Raw genomic sequence first — 23,661 nt, forward strand, 5'->3', positions numbered from 1 at the left:
TGGAACGTGATCCTACCCCTTACTCTACCATGTTGGAAAAATGGGGCCACAGACAGATGGACTCACCCCATGAGATCTCATGTTAGGAAACTAACTTCCTCTGGAATCTGACGAATAGACAGATGTGCTAAATGAGGAGCACTAGGATCTGTTGTGATAGCCCACACCACAAAAGAGGGGTAAAGAGAGATCGCATAGCCAGCAGGTGAGCACACACATGCTCCGGACTGGACTGCCATGACCCGAAACCTGGCTCAGCGCTCCACAAGACCATAAGCAAGTTGTTAGAATGCTCTATGCCTCCATTTCCTCATCTGTAAAATGGGGGGAGGACGATAGATAGAGTCATAATCCAATTAGTAATTTATTAACTATCAATTTTGTAAATTAATTTGTAATTTGCTTAACAGTATGTAAATTAGTAAGTTAAAAAACAGCAACAACAAAAGAAAACCTGTCATCTGTGTCTGAAATACCAGATGCTTTTTATGGACTGAACTGTGTCACTTCCAAAATTTTTATGTGGGAAGTCCTAAACTGAAATGTATCTGGAGTTAGGTGATTTGGGGAGGGGATTAAGGTTAATTGAGCCAGAAGGTGAAGCTATAATCTGATTGAACAGGTGCTTTTATAAGAAGAGAAAGAGACATCAGAGATCTCTGTCTCTCTCCTTGCACACCGGCAAATGGCCTTATGAGTTCACAGGGAGAAGGTGGCTGTCTGCAACCCAAAGGGAGCGGCCGCGCCGGGTGTGAATTCCGACAGCATCTGGAGCACGGTCTCCTCGATTCCAGACTGTGGCACCCTGAGTCCCCTGGCTTCAGCCGCCCGGCTTGCACCATTTTACTTTGGCAACCCTAGCATTCCAAGACAGCACCATCTACCATCATTACTAAGAACAGAAATGAAGAAGGCAGGCTGAGTTTGAAGAACGCCTCTCCACTTGCAGCATTCAAGGATTTTCATGTCAAGGATCAGTGTTGTTTGAAACTGGTCCTACAGCTGTTTGACCATCTATTAGTTATGTGACCTGAGGAAAGTCAATGGAGCCCTAGTCTCAGTACACTCATTAAAAACGTAGGGCCAACACAGGAGGCTGCGTTCAATGATCCTTCAGCTTCTCCCCACATCAGATGGCATAATTTCTGTCTGCTTACGTACTGTTTACCAAGAACATCTGTTAAACCAGCCTCTTTCTTTTTCCTTTCTTCCTTCCTTTCTTTCTTTCTTTCTTTCTCTCTCTCTTTCTTTCTTTTCTCCCTCTTTCTTTCTTTCTTTCTTTCTTTCTTTCTTTCTTTCTTTCTTTCTTTCTTTCTTTCTTTCTTTCTTTCTTTCTTTTCTTAATGGAGTCTCACTCTGTCGCCAAGCTGGAGTCCAGTGGCGCGATCTCGACTCACTGCAACCTTCACCTCCTGGGTTCAAGGGAGTCCCCTGCCTCAGCCTCTTGAGTAGCTGGGACTACAGGTGCATGCCACCATGCCCAACTAGCTTTTTGTATTTTAGTAGAGATGGAATTTCACCATGTTGGCCAGGATGGTCTCAATCTGCTGACCTTGTGATCCACCCACCTTGGCCTCCCAAAGTACTGGGATTACAGGCATGAGCCACTGCACCTCGCCTAAATCTGTTTTTTTTTTTTTTTTAAGTTATTGGTGTTTGTTGTATATGTTATAAATCTTAGCCAGTAGCCGACTAAGTAGTAAGCCAGACAAATAAATGTTTTGCTGCTATAATTATTATTTTTATGGAAACAATTCTGAATGCCTTACCACCCACTGAAATAATAAAATTTATCACATTTTCATAATTAAGATATCTTGAGGTTATTGCAGACACAACTAGTTAATCTCTTAGTCAAAATTTTTTAGCTCCCACTGGGAGCTGATAGCCAATAAATGTACCAAGTTCTTGAGACTTTTATCCAAACTGGGTAGAATTCTATTCATCCAAAATTTTATTTCTTAAAATTTCAACTCCCTGCTGGGTATTATTTTACATAGTTGCTGTTACTTCTGTGGACTTCTGAGCAAGCCTATGACTTCAACAGGCAACAGTTTGTGTAACAGGTCTATGAACTTGCTTGAGTGGTTTTAAGCCGTGGGGAAATTGGGTTGGATGTAAATTACTCCCAGATATATCTAACAAATCAATGGAAGCATTTCAGAAAATGGCTCAAAATTCAATCTTTTCTCACTTGCTCTTTAATCCGCTCTTACCCGACCTCTACCCCTGTGGAGTGAGTTTAAGTTTTCTTGGTAAGCCATTCTCGTAGATTACAGGGGGAATGATACCGTTTGCATGCAGCATCACATTGGAATTCTCAGTTCACATTATTGAGTCAGGCTGGTCAATTTCAAAATACTTTTGAGCTATTTAGCCCTCAGTGCTGCCCTGCGAAGGCGTCTCTCCCTTGACAACACACCCTGTCATCAGGTCTTACCTGAATCACTCTGGTGATGTTACTACACACGGTGGGGGGTTCACAGCACCTCTTTTCCCTCTTCTAAGTAACACCGCTTACAACGTCTAAGGACGATATGTATACTCTGATCCTTTCTTTCCCAGACCAAAGATGCCCAGTTTTTTCAACTATTTGTCTAATGACTTGATTTACAGATTCTTTTAGCCATCCTGGCATTTAAAAAAAAGTATGCTTTAAGATATACTAGGATTTCTTTTGAAATGTAGTCTGTTTATTAAGAATATCTAACACAAAAGATAAAAATTCAGCTCAAATTGATAGAAGCACATAAAAGCAAAACAAACAAACAAACAAATCTGGATGGGAGATACACAGACGTAGAAGCTACCGAGTTGAGGAGGAGAATGCTTTCCAGTCACAGCTGGAAGGAGGAGCTCAGATGATCCCACTGGGAATAGATCAGTCTTCCTATTTCTCTCTTCCGAGTAGATCAATCCTCTGGTCTGAAATCCTAGTAGAGAGATGGCTGCCAAAAGATTCAGACTGTCACTTGCAGCTCCATGAAAGACTGCTCGTCCCCTGGTAGTCCCTGCAAAAGCCATAATAGACAGTAGAACTGCAATGGGTTGTACAATATGCCCAAGAGAATGAGGTCTTAGTTCCATGCAGTCTTGGAAATGAGCTGGAATTAGACCCACCCAGAGCCCATGGAGCCAGGGTGAGGAAGCAGATGCCCTGACTGCTAGCAGAGCGAGGGATGAAGGCTAAAAAGGCGAGGCAATGCATGCCTACCAAATCCAGCATCCTCTCTAAACCCTCACCCTAACACACATGTGATAGGGAAGTATTTATGATACCCGGGGTGGTGGTGACTTTTCCAGAACTTGAATCCCACTAATCCCAATTCCTTTGTAGTCATTAGAAACCCTGTGTTGGCAAAGAGCAAATTCCTCATATCCCTTTGTTGAGAAAGAATTGTATACAACTTGTAAATAATAAGAATGGTAAACCTAGAAGGAGCATAAAGAAGCTGCTGTCCTCTAAGTCTCCAGGTCATTTAAAAATCCTAATTTAGAGCCTTTAAAAGGCTGAGTTTTGAGACGGTGGATTACTTGAGGTCAGGAGTTCGAGACCAGCCTGACCAAGATGATGGAATCCAGTCTCTACTGAAAATACAAATTAGTGGGGCATAGTGGCACATGTCTGTAATCCCAGCTACTTGGGAGGCTGAGACATAACAATTGCTTGAACCCAGGAGGCAGAGGTTGCAGTGAGCTGAGATTGTGCTACTGCACCCCACCCTGGGCACTGGGCAACAGAGTGAGACAATGTCTTTTTTTTTTTTTTTTTAAAGGCTGAATTGTATGATTTATTTAACTTGTCCTGGCTTTTCAAGCATCTCCTCCTGTGCTTAACCAGACCTTCTCTTGCTGCAGTTCGAGAAGAAGGTTTGGTTCCTTGCATGATGTCATAACGTCCAGCTTCTTTAAAAATATTTTAGATACTAGAAATAACAACCCAGCCTTTACCTTCCAGTTTTAACTATAATCAGTCATCCTATTTAATGACACTTTAGCTACTTTTTTAGTTTATAATGCCCTCCTTCTTCTCTGGACCCTGTCAATGTTCTTCAAACTTTCCCCTTCGCATGGGAGGACACATTATTTCCAATGCTTTTCTCCATGGGCAGTATCGTGAAAAAGTTAATTTGCATCAGTCCATGTGTATCGTTCTGGATATTTCCAGAGAGCATGGCCTTAAAGCCACAGGGGAAATGAAAGGTACCCAAATATCAACCTCTGCGGACCAAGAGGAGAACACAAGGGGCGAGGTGAGTTTCGGACCAGCAGAGAGTGCAACAACTCTGAAGATCCTGAGCAAAGAACAATCAGCCATTCACCATATTTTAAAGATCGAATCATTCTCAGTATATTCAATCAGAATTTGCAATAACAGAGATTGAGACTACATTGAGCTGACCTTCCTAGTACCTATAATCAAAGCACTTGCTAAGTAAATAAAAAAGTCTAAGCCAGGAAGACATTTTAATTATTTAGAGAACAAACTATTTTTTAGCATACAATACCTTAGATAACCCATTCAGAAATAATTTAAAGTCTATGTAGAAATAAGCTGAGCCTTTTCTTAAAACATGAACCTTTTTTTCCCGGGTATCAGAATTCATCCCCGGTCCGATCTGGAGCTGGTGTACCTAGGGGCACAGTTCTTCTTCCAAGCAGCTTCCAAACATACAATCTTTCCACCAATAGCACTACTCCTGGCATACCATTCAGAGCAGAATGTCTCCAAGTTCCTAAAAGAAGTTGAGGAGACTTGTTAGATGGTGATTAATTGACCTGTCAAAGTTCCAGGATAACAGATGATAAGTCACTGTGACACAATGCCCAGTGAGCAGCAGGATATTGAAAGTAACATTCATCTCCGAATTTCCCCAGCCTGTATTTTCCTTTACTTCTTTCTTTTTATCTCGCCTCTCCTTCTTACCCTTTGTTTTCCGTCTTTATTTCTTGAACCATTTTCTCTGAAATACCTTTAAGCCCAATAACATGGAACAGAAGTAAGTACGACACCCATCATATGTATAGAATTACATCTTATATCACCCGCTCTTATTTTAAACTTAAGCTGAATTTAATATCTAACTGCAATTTTTAAAAATACGTACATTTGTATCTTTGCTAATTTTTATTTTGTGGATCAGTAATTTTTTGGGTATGTACATTCCTTCAAATCACCACATCCCTCACTAGCACTGCTTACATTACAGAGTACGTCTGAAAGCAGTAAATTTTATTTAAATAACTTATTCAAGCCTCAAATAAACTCAGTTTGACCACTGTCCATGTTTACCTCTAATTGTATGATCAATTTAACAGGAGTTGCAGATAACATTGATCAGATCATTAAAAATTTCCCCTAAGGTAACAGGCCAGGGACCCAGTGCTACCCAAGGAGGGACTGGGTTTAAGAGAAACCAATAGCTGAAGGTTAGAACAGGTTTCAAGCGTTTTTGAAGCTATGAAACTATTTCTTTCAAATAAATCTTACTGAAAAGTGTAATATCTAAATTCCGTGACAGGGTGTCATGCTGATGAAGGCAGGGCCCTGGGAGTCAACCAGCTCCTCCTCTCCCCAAGCCTGTCCCCTTCTGCATGTATGCAGACCCCCAAATACCCCCTAGGCCCACCGTGGAGCACCTGAGAGGCCCGGAGCACAGCCTGTAAATGACCTCCTTTGAGTGAGGCGGTTTGAGGTTAAGTCTGATGAAGCCGGGAGAATCCCTCTGCATCTGGGTCTTGCCCTCACAGCATCCGTGTGGTGGACCAAGGCAGAGCCTTCGACTGGAAACAGCTCACTATGGCTGGTAGTAAACAGTGGACCTTAGGACATTCCCAGCAAGTATGGTTTGCTACATTCTAGGGCCTTGGAAACTGCATTGCTACTGGGCAGGTATTAGCAATACTAGATTTCAGGAGAGATGTTGAACTGAAGTTTCTTTTCAAGTGATCTTTCTGGATGGCTTTTTCCATTTAAAGATAGCACCTTTAGCTCCTGAAATTTTATTTTTCTTTTCGCATATTTTTAATGGGATGTGTTCCTGATTCACCCCTTACTCCAATATACAGAGGCAGACAGAGACACCAGCATCCATGCATCGTAGTGTGTGGTAGTCCAGCCTGGATATCTGCTTCGAGTCTGTGACTAAACACTACAAACTATATAGAACGAATATATTAAATCAGTTAGAGTTTCATGTCACTCTCTGCTGTGGCTGTGAGTTTTCAACAATGCCCAAGGAAGGGTTTGCTCCAGGCAGTGCCGCTTCCAATACCACCCTCCCCGACCTTCCACCGTCACCCTCTGCCCTTGATCCTGACCTTCGTGGCTGTGGTCACCTGCATCCACTGCCTGTTTTTCTACCTGCCCATCAAGTCACCATCCTTGGCCATTGGGAACAACCCATGACCACAGCCACCCCACCCGATCCGGTGTTCTTGGTTCTGTGCCTGCAGCATCTTGCAGTGGATGGTGCCTCGGGCTTCTGTCTGTCTCAGCATCACCTGTCGTCTGGAGCTCTAAGCTCCACCTACGCAGGACACACCTGTCCTCAAGAATCCCAGAGTCCCTAGCCTTTAGCCTTCCCTTTCAGTTTTGTTCAGAATTAGCTGTGGCCTAAGCCCCCTAACCCTGCCCAGATGCCACACCCATCACCAGCTGGCTGGAGGGATTATAAACCATATGCCAGAAGATTAGATTAAATGTGCAGAAACTTGCCTCAAGGGTTGACTTTTATTTGCAGTTAGAAACAACTAATGCCAGTCCTCCAGTTGTCAAAAGAAAAACTGGCTAAAACCGTGCCTGCTGTTGTTAAACTGTCGAATGCCAAGAGTATTTTGAATTTTTGCAGAGACAGTCATTGTCCTCAAATGCATATTTAGCTGCACCACCCAGACCAAAAGAACACCTAATAACATGTGATGTGAGAGGATTTGGTTCTATTGCGTAAACGTTTGGTGCCTGTGTCAGTGAACCGTACTGAGCTGAAGTTCTGTTGAGCCATGTAATCATGATGTTAATATTGCCAGTCGCATCTATAGCTGGAAATGACTGTTAACATCGCCAGTCACATCTATAGCTGGAAATCATGTTTTCCAGAAACACGAACTTTGTAAGCTATTGAGGAAAAAAATCTCCATGAATTAAAGAAATCCACTTAAGATTTTCTCTTTTTTCAATTGCTTAAAATATATTAAGAGACAGCGAAGTTCTGCATTTAATATCACGATGTGTTTTATTCAAAAGAAAATGCAACCCAATTTTTTCTTTAATTTTGCCAATGTATGGAGACAATCTCTTTAACTGGTGGCAACCAGACTGTTTACAGATTTTGGTTTCAATTCTTATATACTTCAGTCTCTTGGCATTCCATGGAATACAGTTTCAGAAACTTTACCCCTACAATACTTGCTGGGTACAATTGAGTCCAGTACGTTTCCCTTACCTTAACCAGATATGACACTTGCTCTCAGGGTTCCGGAGCCAAAGTGCTGCTGTCTGTTGCTGGCAGCTCAGGCTGTGTGTTAATATGCAGACTGTGACCGCCTCGTCAATGAGACAGAGCACAGAGGATCGATACGTCTCTGCACATCAGCCCTGCACACCCACGGGAAGCGGCTGCCTGCCTGCTGTGCGACCTGCGGGCTTCTTGGTTTTATTCCCTTGTCACTGCTCATGCTCCAAGACATGCTTTTCATTTCGTTTGTTCCCTGCCCCTTCTGCAAATGAAAGAGGCCAGGAAAAGATCCAATGCCTCGTTGCTGCACTCCACTACCTGAGCCACGGCTGGTAGAGATGGATCCCAGGGCACAGCTGGTTGGAGCCACCCCCGTGCCACAGCTGACCACTGGCCCCGCTGTGAGAAGGTGGGGTCAGGTCTCAATCAGAACTCGGAGCCAAAGAGAAGGAAAGAAAAAGAGAGGCGATACTAGGTGGGGAGGATGGCACTGTTGATCTGTTGTTGTGTGTCTGTTCTCTTAACTCTATTACTATTATTAGTGTTAATGTGATTAGCCTGCTGTACGTTGTTTGGGTGAAGGCGAAATGTGATGGGTAACAGCAACAGGGAGTCGCACTTGCTAAACACAGCCGCCTGGGCTCACACCCCGATCTCTTAATTACAGGCTTCGTCTGTAAGAGACAAAGCCTGTTCCACTGGAGAACCCACACGCTTGACATCTTGCCACTGCTCTATTTCTCTCTTCCTTTCCGAGTCCAGGTCTCCTTAACTTCAGTTTTCCTAAAAATTTTTCACACATTAAGATCCTTCTTATGTAAAGGTTGCAGATGGAAAGTGCCTTGTGATTTTTCCAGGGGGGTTCTCATCCTGACTTAAAGTTTGGAGAAAATAATATCAAGAGGGCGGCCATTAGCGGAAGCCTGCGGCTTGCAGCCTGCCCCCTCCACTCCCGAGCTCTTAATAGCGTTTCCCCGGGGTGGTGGTGGCCTGTGGACTCATCAATGACTCAGGAAATGGCATAAACACTTTTAGCCTGCCTTCCTGTGTTAATTGTTGAAGAGTTTTGTGATGGTATTATTATTTTTTTTTTTAAAGTAAAGGCAAAAGATGTAAAGATGGCATTTTTAAACGGCATTAAATTAGGTGGCAGTAAAAACATTCTTCTTCCCCGGTGTGATTTTGATGGCGTGGACATCAGGCTGTTGTGTACAAGGAGAGTGGCTGCTTTCAGGGCTCGCGGTCTCCAGGGACATTCACAGGAAAATCTATTCGGACAGAGGATGTTGTGTCAGGAGGCAGCCACGCACCAGGGCAGCCACATACTTGGCCCTCTTAGGGCTCTAACCTGTTAGCACAGGTTGGACCCTGCAATAGCAAAGCTGCAATTGCTGGTGACAGGGATGAAGACCTCTGAGCTAACTCAGAATTCCTGGCAAACAAATCAAGAGCTGTGTGCATTGCCTGGGAGGTGTCACGCATTCGGGAACACCATTAAGTGATTTGTTCCTAAACTCTGCCTCTTGATAAATCCCCAGTGGCTTCCTGAATTGAGTTCTTAAAGTACTAACATTTTCAGTGAACCTCAAACAATAACAAGAGTGGACTATGGCAGAGGGGATTATACATCAGTTTAATTTATTCCTAACTATAGTTGATATTTTAAGGTCATTTATAATGTTTCCACATTCATCACCGGCAACATAGAGCTGAGACTGTTAGGTGGGTCATGGAACAGCTTATCATAAATTATTACTACTATTTACCTACTTATACATTCACTGAAGAATAGAATTTAGTATATATGGTAGATCTCTCTTAGAGCTTGTTCAAAAATACTCATGCCTCAAAATACAGCCTCTGACCAGCTGCTGTGTGCTGTGTGTGAGAAGCTGCTCCAGCATCCTGGGTCTGCCCAGGGCTTGAAATTCAAATGTTCATGATTGTCTGCGTTGGGCTCTCTGGTAGCCAACACTGAGATAATTGGTGTGTATTATGCATCAAGATGCAAGGTGTGTAATGGGGTGCACATTGAGGTGCAAGGTGTGGGTTAACGGTGCACATTGGGGTGTAAAGTGTGGATTAGGGATACATATTTGGGGTGCAAGGTGTGGATTAAGGGTGCAAATCCACTTATAAGGTGTATAATAGGGTGCACATTGGGGTGTAAGGTGTGGATTAGAGGTAAACATTTGGGGTGCAAGGTTTGTATTGGGGTGTACATTGAGGTGTAAGGTGTAGATTAGGGATGCACATTTGGGTGTAAGGGCTGTATTAGAGGTGCACGTTGGAATGTAAGGTATTGGGGTGCACGTTGGGGTGTAAGGTGTGGGTTAAGGGTGCAAATCCACATATAAGGTGTGTAATGGGGTGCACATTGGGATGTTAGCATCACATGTGACCCATGGGCTGAAACTGTCACCAAAAAAGGGACAAACTGGAAATGCCTCCAGGTGTGATGAATTGAGGCAAAACCATGACCACCGATGGAGTATTCTCACCAAAAATGTGGAACCTGCATCTAATCATGAAAACAGTTTTATACTGGGAACATTCTACCAAATAATGGCTTATACTCTTCAAAAATATCAACACAATGAAGAACAAAAAGGAAGGAAAGAAGACAAGAACTGTTCTTCCTTAAAGGAGACTAAAGAGAGAGGCAGGTGCGCCCCGGATGGATGGGCCTCAGTTGGGTGCTGCTGGGGGAAGCTGGAACATGACCCCGAGCTCTGTGTGGTCATCACATCAGTGTCACATTGCACAAGTGTGCAAATGACACTGTGAAGTGCTGCAAGAATTCTGTCGTTCTGAGGAGATACATCTTGGAATTAAGTCTCTCAGCAGAAAGAACTTTAGTATTTAATCTCCATAGGGAGAAACAAAGCAAATACAGCAAAAGGTTGGCTATTGGTGAATCTAGCTGGATGGGATTTTGTTACATTCTTCCTTGAATTTTTCTGCAGGTTTGAAAAGCTCAGAATATTTGGGAAAAATAAAATAAAAAAATTTTAAAGAAATCTGGAGGAGAAGGAAGGAAAACATTTCTCTGAGGGAAGGAGAAAGTGGAACTCGGGAAGTAGAAACTTACACTTGCTGATCTAAGTAGTGATAAGAACCATGCTTTGTTCTTTAAAAAAGTTACCTCATCGAAACCTCCTGACACCTTCTCAGGCTGGATATTATCATCCTCATCTTCCGTACAAGGAAACAGAGGTTCATACTTGCACTACAACCATCTGCTGAACTGGTAACTGCCTAGAGGTTGACATTTGGTTCCTTCTGACTCCAAAACACATTCTTTTCTTTGATGTGAGCTGAACCGAGTCCCTGCTCACTATGGCTTTGTGGTGAGTGATACTCCGGCTGCCTTTATGTTGCTGTTGTTGAGACAGTCTTGTTCTGTTGCCCAGGCTGGAGTAAAGTGGCATGGTCTCAGTTCACTGCAACCCCCGCCTCCCAGGTTCAAGCAATTCTCAACTCAGCTTCCCAAGTAGCTGGGATTAAAGGTGTGCTCCACCGTACCCAGATACATTTTGTATTTCTAGTAGAGATGGGTTTTTGCCATGCTGCCCAAGCTGGTCTCAAACTCCTGGCCTCAACTGATCCGCCTGCCTTAGTCTCCCAAATGGCTGGGATTACAAGCATGAGCCACTGTGCCTGGCCCACCCCAACTGCCTTAAGCAGAAGGGGGTTGGGTTACCCATGCAGCTGTTGGGACAGGAGGTGGCTTTGGGCTGAGCTGCTGGGGACAACCCTTGGACTATCCCTGCAGAGCCCATTCCCATGGAGGCTGTCACCTTGGCCACCGGGGCCAGTGCTGAAATCCCCACTAGCAAATGAACACCTGTGCCTGGCCTCTGGCACCCATACCTTGAGCCTATCACACATTTTGTGGGCCATGAGACGCTCCCTCTGCCGTGTTTGCTGCAGAAATGGCAGGAACAGGCGGTGCGTTGTGGCCTTCTAGCCACCCTTCCAAACACTCCGCGAGCCCCTCTGCCTGGGCAGTGAGGCTGGTGCTCTCCCGGGCTGAGGAGGAGTTTGTAAGTTGCAGCCCTCACCTTTCACCCCACCTGCTCAAGATGTCCAGCTATAGGAAGGAGGCGGGACAGATCTTTTGAGGCAGTGGGTCCTGTCTGCCACACCCCCTGGTGGTATTTGCTAAAAGTTATAGAAAGAGAGCTTCAGGGTATGAAGAGCGGCCAGAGGGTCCCTTGGTGGGGATGCTTCAGCCTGGGCCCAGAGAGGATGTAAAATGCGTATCTGCATGAGAATAGTGATGCACTCATTTACAGTGGGGGTCAAGTGGGTTCATCTCAACCATGGCAGAGCCTGGTATGATGTTTTCGTAAGGCTGCTGCCTCACATCTTATCCCGGAACCTGAAGTTCATAGCACAGCCATCGAGACAGGAAGCAGGAGAGAAGGCAGAGAAGATCAAGAACGATTTGGAGCCCAGGAGCTGGAGCGGGATCTGTGGTGTCTGGGACGCCATGTGAGTTCCATGCTCCTGCAGAAGCTGGAGCCTTTCAACCTGGAGTGGGCTCACACCTGGAGTCAGGGGCACTGGAGGGGACTGGGAGAAGGTGCAGGGGACAGGCTGTCCAGCTGAGCTGGTGACAGTGCGTGGGTGCCTCAGGCTGGCTGCTACCCCTTTCTCCTCCCCTGGACCTCACAGGAGACTCTGCCCTGTAGGCCACCCTACCCAAAAACATCCTGGGGGATGTGGCTCACCCTGGACAAGAGGTCACATTGGACAGTCCCAGGAGAGGACCTTACTCCCCTTCCCACAGTGTAGGGCAAGCGTGGGGTGGTAACAGGTAGTGAGCCCACAGGAGTCACCAAGACCTAAACTCCAGGTTGTGTGATGCTTCCCTACGAGCAGGGGGCGAGGCTACGAGGTTTTCTAATGAGTTCAATATTTAAATGACAGTTTGGGCACCGGCAGGACCTGTACCTGCTCAATGGAAAGCACTAAGTCCCAGGTATGAAGTGTTCTTGGCATGCCTACCCCAAATCTAATGAAGCCCTGAGCAAGCAGATACCCCTGAAAGGTGGGGCTTCTGTAGGGTAACTCACCTGGCTTCTTCAGGACATCAGTGGCATGAAAACAGAAGGGACAAATCATGTAGTTAAAAGAAACAGAAGAACCACAATTAACGTGTCAACTTCGTTTGAGCATTGGTGGTGGCCGACATCTGTCATCCCAGCTACTCGGGAGGCTGAGGGGAAGATGGCTTGAGGCCGGGAGGCGGAGGTTGCAGTGAGCCGAGATTGCGTCACCACACTCCAGCCCAGGTGACAGAGTTTATTAATTCATCAAATATGAATTTTACATTAGATCTTACCAAAGAATTGTTAATTTTGTTAGGTATAAAAATAGCATTGTGTTTATATTAAAAAGCACACTTTTTAAAAAGTCTACACTGAAACATGAAACCATGACGAGAGAAATCATGGTTTCTGTGATTTGCTTTAAAATGTATCAGAAAAGAGAAAGAAAAAAATGAGAATGGATTAAACAAGTGTGGCAAACATTGAGAAATTATAAACCTGGGTAATAAGCATGAAGGTTTATTTGCTATTTGTTCAGCTTTTGTGTGTTTTCAATAACTTTACTTTTTAGTTTTATTTATTTAAGATGGAGTCTTGCTCTGTTGGCCAGGCTGGAGTGCAATGGTGGGGTCGATCTCAGCTCACTACAGCCTCTACCTCCTGGGTTCAAGCAATATTCCTTCTGATTAGCTGAGATTACAAGTGCCCAACACCACACCCAGATAGTTTTTGTATTTTTTGTAGAAACAGGGTTTCACCATGTTGGCCGGGCTGATCTTGAACTCCTGACCTCAAGTGATCCTCCCACCTCGGCCTCCCAAAGTGCTGGGATTACAGGCTTGAGTCACCATGCCTGGTTTTCAATAATTAACAAGAATTGCTTGTCAGCCCTCTAGTTTATGCATTATATCTGCAGGGTTTGGGGGTTTTTTAATTGGAGACCTAGTCTCACTCTGTTGCCCAGGCTGTAGTGCAGTGGCGTGATCTCAGCTTACCGCAATCTCCACCTCCAGGGCTCAAGCCCTCCTCCCACCTCAGATTCCTGAGTAGCTGGAACTATGCCACCATGCCTGGTGAATTTGTGCGTTGTCTTTTTTTTTTTTTTTTTTTTTTTTTTTTTTTTTTTTTTCAGAGATGGAGTTCTGCGATGCTGCCAAGGCTGGTCTTGAACTCCTGCGCTCAAGTGATCTGCCTGCCTTGGCCTCCCTAAGTGCTGGGATTACAGGCATGAGCCACCATGCACGGCTGTGTCTGCTATTTTGAAGGAGATCCAGACTGCTTGGTTCCTTGTATCGACAGTTGTTTATGGTCAAATGAATGAGCTGAACTTTTGGATGACTATGAAGGTTGGTTCTGAAAGTATCTGTTTTCAAAATGTAGAGTAACAGGGTTATAGAGGTTCCGTGTCTGTGACTCAAGCCCTGCTTGTGTTGCTGAATCAGTCAGTCTCTGCTATGCAGCCAGTACTTTGTCTTAATTCAAAGAGATCTACAACATCCACCTGGAAAATTGAGTTTGTGGAAGGTATTTATTCACCTCACAGAACTCTTACTTGACTTGAATGTTGACGGTCTGACTCAACCAAATAATGACCTGTATATTTATATAATATATAAGTGCACACTCATGCATATACACACATGTACATTCATACATATATGTACACATACATGTACACACATACACATGCATGCACACACATACACCAAATTGCTCGTATAGAAAGCAGGCATGACATCTGTTGCTTGGTGAAGCTCCTATCAGTTACTGTGTCTGTGCTGATTCAAACACCAGCAAAACATCACCCCTGCTCAGCTCCAGGAAGCTTTGGAGTCAGAACCAACAGAAGTAAATCTCTGCTCTGCTGTGTCCTACCCCAGAAACACTGGGCAAGCCCTGTTCCCACGGAGTCTGAGTTTGCTCCTGTTGTAGGAATTTAATGGAACCCTCTGCTTGTCCTGCCATCTCTCAAATGCACCTGCCATAGAAATGGGAATTCTCTGCTCCCAAGAGCTCTCAGACCTGCCCTTGAATTTATAAAATAACTTTGTTGAGATGTGATTAAAGTACAGCAAAATGCATCCATTTCAGATGCACGGTTCTCTCAAGATCCGGAACGTTTTCATTGCCCTTCGGGGGCTTGGTGGCTCTCTCTCTTTCATCTTCTGCTTTTGTCTGTCCCAGATGGCCCCTCGCTGCCTTGCATCACACTCGATAAGTTTGGCTTCAGCTAGAATGTCATAGACACAAGTCACGGGTTGTGGTCTTTTGTGTCTGTCTTCTTTGCCTGAGTCCCAGATAGTTCTCCAGGGAGAGCCTCTTAGGAGCGTCCTGGCTGTCCTGAGTCTCAACTTCCTGGACGGGGCCATGAACCAGGTGGACACCTGAGCCATCGGGACCCAGTGGTGATCCAGGTGGACACCTGAGCCATCGGAAGCCAGTGGTGATCCAGGTGGACACCTGAGCCATCGGGAGCCAGTGGTGATCCAGGTGGACGCCTGAGCCATCGGGACCTAGTGGTGATCCAGGTGGATACCTGAGCCATCGGGAACCAGTGGATCTTCTGTCCGAGAAATCAGGAGTCAACCCTGGGTGACTTGGTATCCTTCACGAGGGCGTGTCCAGGCCCTGCTGTGCTGCACGGTGAGCTGTCCGATGGACAAGTCTACAGATGATAGTGACGATTTGGTGGGGGCGTTGGGACAGTAGGGAGAAGGGGACACCAGCTGTAGAGGGAGAATCCTCTTCACAACCCTAATAGATTTCCGTGTCCCTGTTCCGTCTCCTTTGCATCCCCCACTAAATATTCTTTATTTTTTACTTAAGCTGCTTCTTCTTGGCTCCATTGACCCCGTGAGCAGCCTTTGCCTGTGAGTCCCTGGACCCCCTGATGGACGCCCTTGGCCTTGTGCTCCCCGGAGATTGTGAGTGAATTTTATACGTTTCATCTTCCTGAGACCGGCAGGCAGGTCCCTGACCTCTGGCAAATCCTGCTGCAATGATTATTCTGACTCCATGTGTTCCTCATAAAACCACCCTCCTGTGAGGGAGGGGACATCCCAGTTCAAACCTCCTTTTCTCCCCACCGCGTGCCACGTCGTCTTTTCCAACCTTCTTCTGCTAGCAGCGTGTTTCATCTGTCCATGTGTGTGTTTCTTCCTTCTTCCTTTCTTTATGCACTTGTTCAACACTGACAGTATGCCCACTACGTGTTGTCCCAAGGCATGAGGGATCCAGCAAGAACGAAGCAAACGCAAGTCTCTCCCTGGTGGAGTCTGCGCTCTTGTTTGGGGAAACTGACAAAATAGGGAAGTCAGGAGGAGCAGGTGGATGGTGCTGCGGAGGAAAGGAACAGCCGAAAGAGGACGGCGAGTGGGACAGGGAGGTGAGGAGGCGGAGGGGCGAGCTGTGCAGATATGCAGCGGGAGTGCTCCGGGCAGAAGGAGCCCTGTGAGGGCTGCAGGGCTTGAAGACACGCACGGAGCTGGCTGGACCCAGAACGGTAGGAGGAGAGGTGTCAGAGGGGCGACGTGGTGGGTTTGTGGGGCTGCTGACGGCCAGTGGGAGGACTTCAGCTTCTGCCCCCAGAGACATGAGGAGCCCTTGCGGGGCACATCGGAACCATGCTTTCCCTCTTCACTCTGACTGTCGTGTGAAGTCGGGGGTTTGGGGTTGAAGGTTACAGTGGGGTGGGGTGAGGAGGTCACAGTGTGCGGAGTGACCCCTCCCAGGGAGGCAGCAGCAAAGGCACCAAGACCCAGGACTCTGGGCCCCTTTTGCAGAAGATGGCAAAGGGATGATTATGGTGATTGATGGTGTGGCTGTGATGGTCAGAAGGCAAGCCTTCATTCCTAAGAATGAATCCCACCCCACTCCTCTCCGCGACGGAGTGAAAATGTGAGACCAGGGATGGGCTGGGGTGCCTGGTCGGTGTCTTCCTCTAGTAAATAACGGGGGCAGCAGCAAGCAGTTTCACGTGCATGCAGTTCTTAGCACCCACATACCTTACCTGACTTTTTTTTTTTTTTTTTTTTTTCCTGATAGAGTTTCATTCTGGTTGCTCAGGCTGGAGTGCAGCGGTGCCATCTTGGCTGACTGCAACCTCTGCCTCTCAGGTTCAACTGATTCTCCTGCCCCAGCCTCTCGAGTAGCTGGGATTACAGGTGTGCACCACCACACCCAGCTAACGTTATATTTTTAGTAAAGAAGGGGGTTCACCATGTTGGGCAGGTTGGTTTGATTCTCACTTTGATTTATTTGAGGGAGCTTGTATTATCATTACAATTTTGAGATGAAGAAATGCGGCAGAGAGTTCAAAGCTGACTTGCCCAAGGCCACATGATTTGGATGTGATGTCAGGATTTAAACCCAGTGTGAGGAGTGCCTTGCAGAGTTGCTGTGAATAGCTAAGAAGGAAGCCAGCGACTTCAGGGTATGAAAACACGATACGTGTCGGTGCAAACATGTGCTATTTACAAAACACGCCTGTTTCCCAAGCCTTATTTAGCAATGCTAGGTATGTTTTTTTTCTGATAGCAGTAAGAACAGGAAGGAACAGATTAAAAAAAAGAACACAGGCACATCTGATGTGTAGTATTCTCATCTTTGGGCATGTTACAGCTATGTGACTATCTATTTAATTCTACATTGACATAACTTTATTTGACTCAGAAAATCAATAGACTATTTTTCGAGGCTGCAGTTTGACAACGACCTATGGCCCAAGAATCAAATTACTTACGATCAATCCTGGCTTCCCTGCTGGCTGAAGTGGAGCCTCTAGGCTGGAGACCTGCAGAGGTAGAGCCGTCTCAGTCCCCGGCCTCGTTCAGAAGGCCTGCCCTGCCATTGTGTCTCCAGACCACACAACACACACAGGCGGGGGGGGGTTGCAGAGAACTCTGCCTCAGTCACGTGTCATCTAAACGCTAAGCAGTCATTTCTCCTGGATTGTGTAACTTACCCAGAAACCTGCGTTCAGCAAGCCTCCAGGATAAAAATACAATTGCACTGTGTAAAAATATCCTTTCTTCTCTAATTTTCTCTACCATGCTAGAGTTTCTACCCGGGCGTACGCAGGGGGCACTCTGGTGGGACTCCGCCCGCTCTGTCTCCCTGAACCCAAGCTCCACAACGAAACGGGATTGCACGACATTCCCGCTCAGCTCCCGCCCCCGATCTGGAAGCGGCTGAAGATAGGGGTTCCTTGACTTTTATCTGATTCTCTAGCTCTCCACATTCCAGAAAAGCAACTCAAGGTCTAATTTGCTTAGTCATTTAGTTGAAACCGCAGTAAGAGAGGTGGCAGAGAAAGTGAAACAGTAGAAAAATTAGATAAGGAAACAAAAGTGAAAACATATTTTTTTAAAGACGCAAATAAAAACCATGAATTTAAAAAATTGCTCAGGATTCACTTTCCTGCTGTTTAAAATGTCCACAGCATGTAGTTATGGGACACCCATGACCCCATCCCCCCTGCGTTCATTCCTTCCCCCTCCTTTCCCTCGAAGAGGAGTGTCAAGTCCTTACAGCACACAGCGCCCTGGAGTAGAGACTGCATTTCCATGGAGATTTAGGGGAAAATGCCAATTAGTGCCTGAATCTTCTTCTCTCCACTCAATATAATGAAATGAGACAGGCTTTCCCCAGGTGCCCGTGGTACCCATGCAACAGCCAACCCCTAGTTTGGGCAGAGCAGAACAAATTCTGAGAACAGAAACACCAAGCGTCTGTCTCGTACGGTTTGTTAGAAGAGAACAAACTTCGGTCCATCCGTCGATGACTTGTGGGCACAGAGAGGAGGCTACCAGGAATCTTCAGCTGTAGGGTTTCATCCGAGCTGCAGGTGTGAGCATCTCTCTCATCAGTGCTCAGAGGCGGAGCAATCAAACCTCGGGCTCTCCGGCATCACAGACAAGAAACGCTTTTCTCTGTTGGGTAAATTATCAATCGCGGCCCTGTGTCCCCCTTGACATCAATAAGGCATGACAATCCATTTGTCATGGGCCAGTGTGTGCTCATGACTGACTTGCCCTGTCATGTATTTCAAACTTGGATTTGATGCTCCGATAACCAGAGATCTGGGATGGAAGTGGGGTTTCTCCTGGTCCTGCAGAACGTGGCTTCCGTGTCTGAAGCTCCGGGGGGGTGGGCAAAGCGCCTCAGCAGAGCAGGGAGCTTGGCCCTGGACGAGGGGCAGAAGTGTGGCGATGCGGGAACACTGTCCATGCCGCCGGGAGGGAGTGGGGAGGGAGGCACGCGGGCTTGGTGCTCCTGCGTCTGCTCCCCTGTCACTGCATCAACGGGTGAAAAACAACAGTTTTTCCTCTAAGGAGAGAGCATCAGAATAAAAATAGTGTATCCTTGAAATATATTTCAGAAAGAGAGAAAAAAGGAAAAATGCTTAATCAACTTCTCTTAAAAAAAAAAAAAAAAGAAAGAAAGAAAGAAAGAAAAAGGAAAGGCAGCAGCAGCCAGAGGGCAAGTGCAGTTTAAAGCGCCAGAGCTGGCTTCCCCTGCTGGGCTGCGCACCAGTGTGGGCCGGGCCAGGCCCGGGTGCAGCTGGATGAGCAGGGCCTGCTCCTTTTGAGCCATAAGCTTTGTGAGTGGCCCGGCCAGGGGGAAGGCGGACCAGGTGACCCCGGTGAGGTTTTCTGGGTCCCCTACCCCCTCTGCCGTGTCCCCTGCACTGCGGCTTCCAGGTGTGCAGCGATTTGAAGCCCTCCAGACACCGGGATCGTTCCATCTGCTGTTCCAGAAACACTGGCTGCCGCTGACATGGTGCTGTGTCTTCCTGGAAAAGCCCAGGGCAGATGCAAGAGGGCACCCTCGTGAGACTCAACCTGGAACAGCCAGGGGCCCGGCCTCTCCAGCGTCCTCTGAGCTGGCTGAGCTTCAGGCCCAGAAAAGAGCAGGACGGGCCTGGCGGAATCGCGTGGGTCTCCCACACCGTGTCTCTGTGCCTTTCCCAGACCTCCTCTAGTGGAGGAACGGCTCAGGAGTCAGCCAGAGTGGGTTCAAGTCGAGGTTACCACTTAGCAACTGTGTGTTTGGGGCAGTTATTTAATCCTGTATGTCTCAGTATCCTCATCTGTGAGACAGGCACCTTAGGTTAGTTGAGATAATGAGAACTCCCCAGGGGAGTGTATTCCAGTGACCATGGTGAGTAATCAGCCATCCAGGGGCCTGGAACTATACGTCATAATCAGGCATCGTGCTGTGCTAACGGGTTCTGTGGCCAGGAGCTCCCACAGGCACAGTGGGACTGCTCCTCTTGGGTCCTCGGGGTCTGGTGGCCCAGGGCCAGGGCTGGAGTCTTCTGCAGGAACCTGCCCACCTCACTCACAGCTGCAGGATGCTGGCATTGGCTGGGACCTCAGCTGGGCTGCTTCATGTCCCCCAAAATCCAGGTGCAGACATCCTGGCCCCCAGTGCCTGAGAATGGGACTGTTTGGAGATAGGGTGTTTAAAAAGGTGAGGTCACTAGGGTGGACTCGAATCCATCCTGGCTGGTGTCTTTGAAAGGAGAGATTAGGGCACAGACACACGGATGACACTGTGAGGACATGGCAGCATTCTGTTGGTGAGAATTCACAGGTCTGGCCTACAGGGAAGGGGCAAGGGAGTGAATCACACGCAGGTGACACCAGGCAGCTGCAACCACAGGCATCTCTGGAAATTGGTGCCTGACAAGCCTGCATCTCCCACAGCGCCCACCTACATGGGTGGAAGCCAAATCTTCCGGTTTCTCAGGTCAAACCACCAGCATCCCACATCACGTCTGCCAGTCAGCCCCGCTGACACTAATTGGAACTGCGGAGCACCTGGCCACGACCCCCACCCTCTCACCACCCCTGCCCTGGGCGAGGCCCTGTCACCTCCCACCTGGAGTCCAGCAACCGCCTCCTGGCTGTGTCTTTGATTCTGCCTTGCCCCCCTCAGTATACACTCAAAATAGCAGGTAGGATGATAAAAAATGCGAATCAAAAGCAATCACACAGCCCTGCCCAAACCCTGCAATGATTTTTACCTAGAGTCTGAGCCTCCGCAGAAACCCAGGCAGGCCCCACAGTCAGGTCCTCCCCCGGCTCCTACCCCATCCAACTTCTGACCTCTCTCTCCTGGGCTCTCTGAACCCCAGCGCCCTGTCTCCAGCCTCCGATTTTTTTCCTTTCGGGACAGAGTTTTGCTCTCGTTGCTCAGGCTGGAGTGCAATGCCGCCATCTTGGCTCACTGCAACCTCTGCCTCTCAGGTTCAAGCAATTCTCCTGCCTCAGCCTCCCGAATAGCTGGGATTACAGGCACACATTGCCATACCTGGGTAAGTTTCGTATTTTTGGTAGAGACGCAGTTTCGCCATGTTGGCCAGGCTGGTCTTGAACTCCTGACCTCAGGTGATTCGCCCTCCTTGGCCTTTTAAAGTGCTGGGATTACAGGCGTGAGCCACTGTGCCCGGCCTCCAGTCTCCATCTCGTATCACTGGATATCGTTTAACCTCTCAGCTTGCCATCTCTCCTCACCTAGATTTGTTTCAGAGCTGGCTGGCGGCACCCTCGCTGCTTCTGGCCTTCTGTCTTCCATCCAGCTAACCAAACCGAATGAGGCTTTGGAGTCCTAGACAACCATCTCTGTTTCCTTCATGGGTACAGTGAACCCTGAAAATTTGGGACAGGTCTCATTTAAATTAGAAAGCTTATTTTGCAAAGGTTGAGGACACACACCCATGACACAGCCCTGGACAGTCCTGAAGACATGTGCCCAGGGGGGTAGGGGCACAGCTTGGTGTTATTCATTTTAGGGAGACGTGAGACCTCAATCAATATATGTAAGAGGAACGTTGGTTCATCCAGAAGGAGGGGGGGGGAAACTGGAAGCAGGAAGGGGACTTCCAGGTGGCAGGTAGGTGAGAGACAAATGCTTGCATTCTTTTGTTTCTGATAAGCCTTTCCAAAGGAGGCCGTCAGATACGAATCTATCTCAGTGAGAAGAGGGATGGCTCTGAGTGGAATGGGAGCCAGATTAGCCCTGAGCAGTTCCCAGCTTGAATTTTCTTTTTACTTTAGTGACTCTGGGGGCCCGAGATACTTTCACAATACACATCAGGTCTCCAGCTTCACCAGCTTCCCAGTTTGCTTTGCAAATGGCCTGAGTTATTCACCTGAAATCCCATTAGCCTCTAAGACTCATGTGGGCGTGGCTCTGACTGCATCTAACTCTCTCACCCACGTGGCCCTGAGTCTTCTGTCTTCTCTGCCAGTCTGTGAGTTCACAGAGGAGCATAAATTGAATGAGTCATTATTGTCAATAATTCTTGCCATGGTGCTATTTAATTGTTAAAAAATAATTTAAATGAAATTAAAAGGACTGCATATAGTTCGTCTTGTAATATATCCTTGGGGTCCGGTCCCAGAGTGGGAAGTCAATGAAGAATGATTCAGTGAACGAAAGAACCTGACGAAACATAGATGAACAGTAACAAAAGAGGGAAGTCCAGTAACAAAAGACAGAAGTCCTCGCAGGGTCACAGAGGCCTGGAGTTTAGAACACCAATGCACAGTGACTGCCCTCAGCAGTGCCTCAGGTCCCCAGTCCCGCTCCCCCACAGCAAAGGGCCTGGGGTATTTGCTTTTATGAATGGAGGGAAAGAGCTCCGTCGAGGGATATTTTGGCCTTCCATGCAGAAGCAAGGTTACAGAGGAAGGGCCTGCCAGGGTGAGGACCCAGACTCCCACAGGAAGTGGAGGGATAAGGACCCTAAAGGGATTTCCCTAAGCGGGGCCTCCAGAGGTCTCTAAACAGCCTTTCCCTTCAATGGCAAAAGAGCCCTTAAAGTGGAGACTCTCTCCAGACACACATCCCCAACAAAGGGAGCCCGCGGCTCTTCACTGGGAGGCAGGTATAGAGTGAAGGCCTCTCAGGTGCCCTTCAGTCTTGTTTGCCCGATTTATTTGCTTATCTAATTATTTTTAAAGTCCGGACCTCGTTGGAATTATCACAATTTATGAATTAGTGGGATCTGAAGTAATAGGGTTTCTCAGTATCTTTAATTATACTTAAGGATGGATGGATAATTCCCTCATTTAGAAAAGAGACAAAGGGAATTAATTAAACACACAAAAATGAGACACCACGGTTAGATATAGGAAAGGATTTCTTGCCTATGAATGTGGTTTTACATTTAAAACTGGACAGAGGGGTGAATCTTTGAAAAATCTTTCAAAATAAGTCCCGTTTCTAATTGTCTGACCATGTAGGCTTTTGTGTCCTGAAGGCACAGGTTATGGAGGATTTCTAAAGACCCTGAGTTTCTCCGGGTCTGTCATTGTATTGCAGTCATTCTCTGAAGGGAGGAGCCGTGAGGCTGTGTTGTAATTATCTCTGGCTGCGGAAGGGCACAGCTGCGACTCATCTCTAAATGCAAGGACTAAAATAATTACTCCAGGAGCTACCAACTGCTTTTATACTTGATTGGCTTTAAAGAGAAAAGAAAACTAGCTTTCTTTCACATCTAAACGTGCTTTCTCACGTGGGTTTAGCTTTTCTCCCCCGTCTTCCACTGGACGTTTATGAGTGTACCAGTCATGACGCAAACGCTGCTTTTGAAAGAAAACGAGGCATCATTTGATTTTGTTCAATGAAATGTTCTTGACGTTCTGGGCCTGAGAGGTCGGGTCATCATCTCTTTGCTGACCACCCCCAACCACCCAGTTCCGGCCCCTACCACCCACCTCTGCCCTGAGCTCTAGTGCCTTCCCAAGGCTGGACGTTGGTATTTCTGGCTGATGAAGCCTTAACGTGGAAGGCAGGATACCGAGAGCACCAGTGTGGCCATGGTTGTGGTCTTCCATCGTGGGAACTGGCAAAGGCTCCAAATCAGAGATACTCCCCACCCTCAGGACACCCACCCTCACACAGCAGCCCAATCCCGCCACACAATCCTCCTCCCTCAGCACTTACCCCGAGTCAAGACCAAGGAATTATTCAGTTGGCAAAAACCAGCTGTACTTAAGATCAAAGAATGAGGTTTGCTCACAGGAAAAATGAGGCAGCATTTTAAATTGTTCTAGGTTATTCCATATAACACCGATTGCTAAGAAGACATGACACCACTCCATTTATCAAGCCAGCTAGGAAGATGCAATATTCTC

At 47.0% G+C, this 23,661-nt stretch overlaps 1 long non-coding RNA gene across 1 annotated transcript; it reads right to left on the reverse strand.

Moving 5' to 3' along the window:
- Positions 1-2,767: 2,767 nt before the first annotated feature.
- On the reverse strand, positions 2,768-17,360 carry LOC141585282 (uncharacterized). The gene is made up of 3 exons (XR_012518682.1): positions 17,256-17,360; positions 4,581-4,736; positions 2,768-3,011 (listed from the first exon to the last, which is right to left on the reverse strand). It is a non-coding gene; the product is annotated as an uncharacterized LOC141585282 (long non-coding RNA).
- Positions 17,361-23,661: the final 6,301 nt, after the last annotated feature.

This window comes from Saimiri boliviensis, chromosome 8 (assembly GCF_048565385.1).
Source record: "Saimiri boliviensis isolate mSaiBol1 chromosome 8, mSaiBol1.pri, whole genome shotgun sequence".
Lineage (NCBI taxonomy): Eukaryota > Metazoa > Chordata > Mammalia > Primates > Cebidae > Saimiri > Saimiri boliviensis.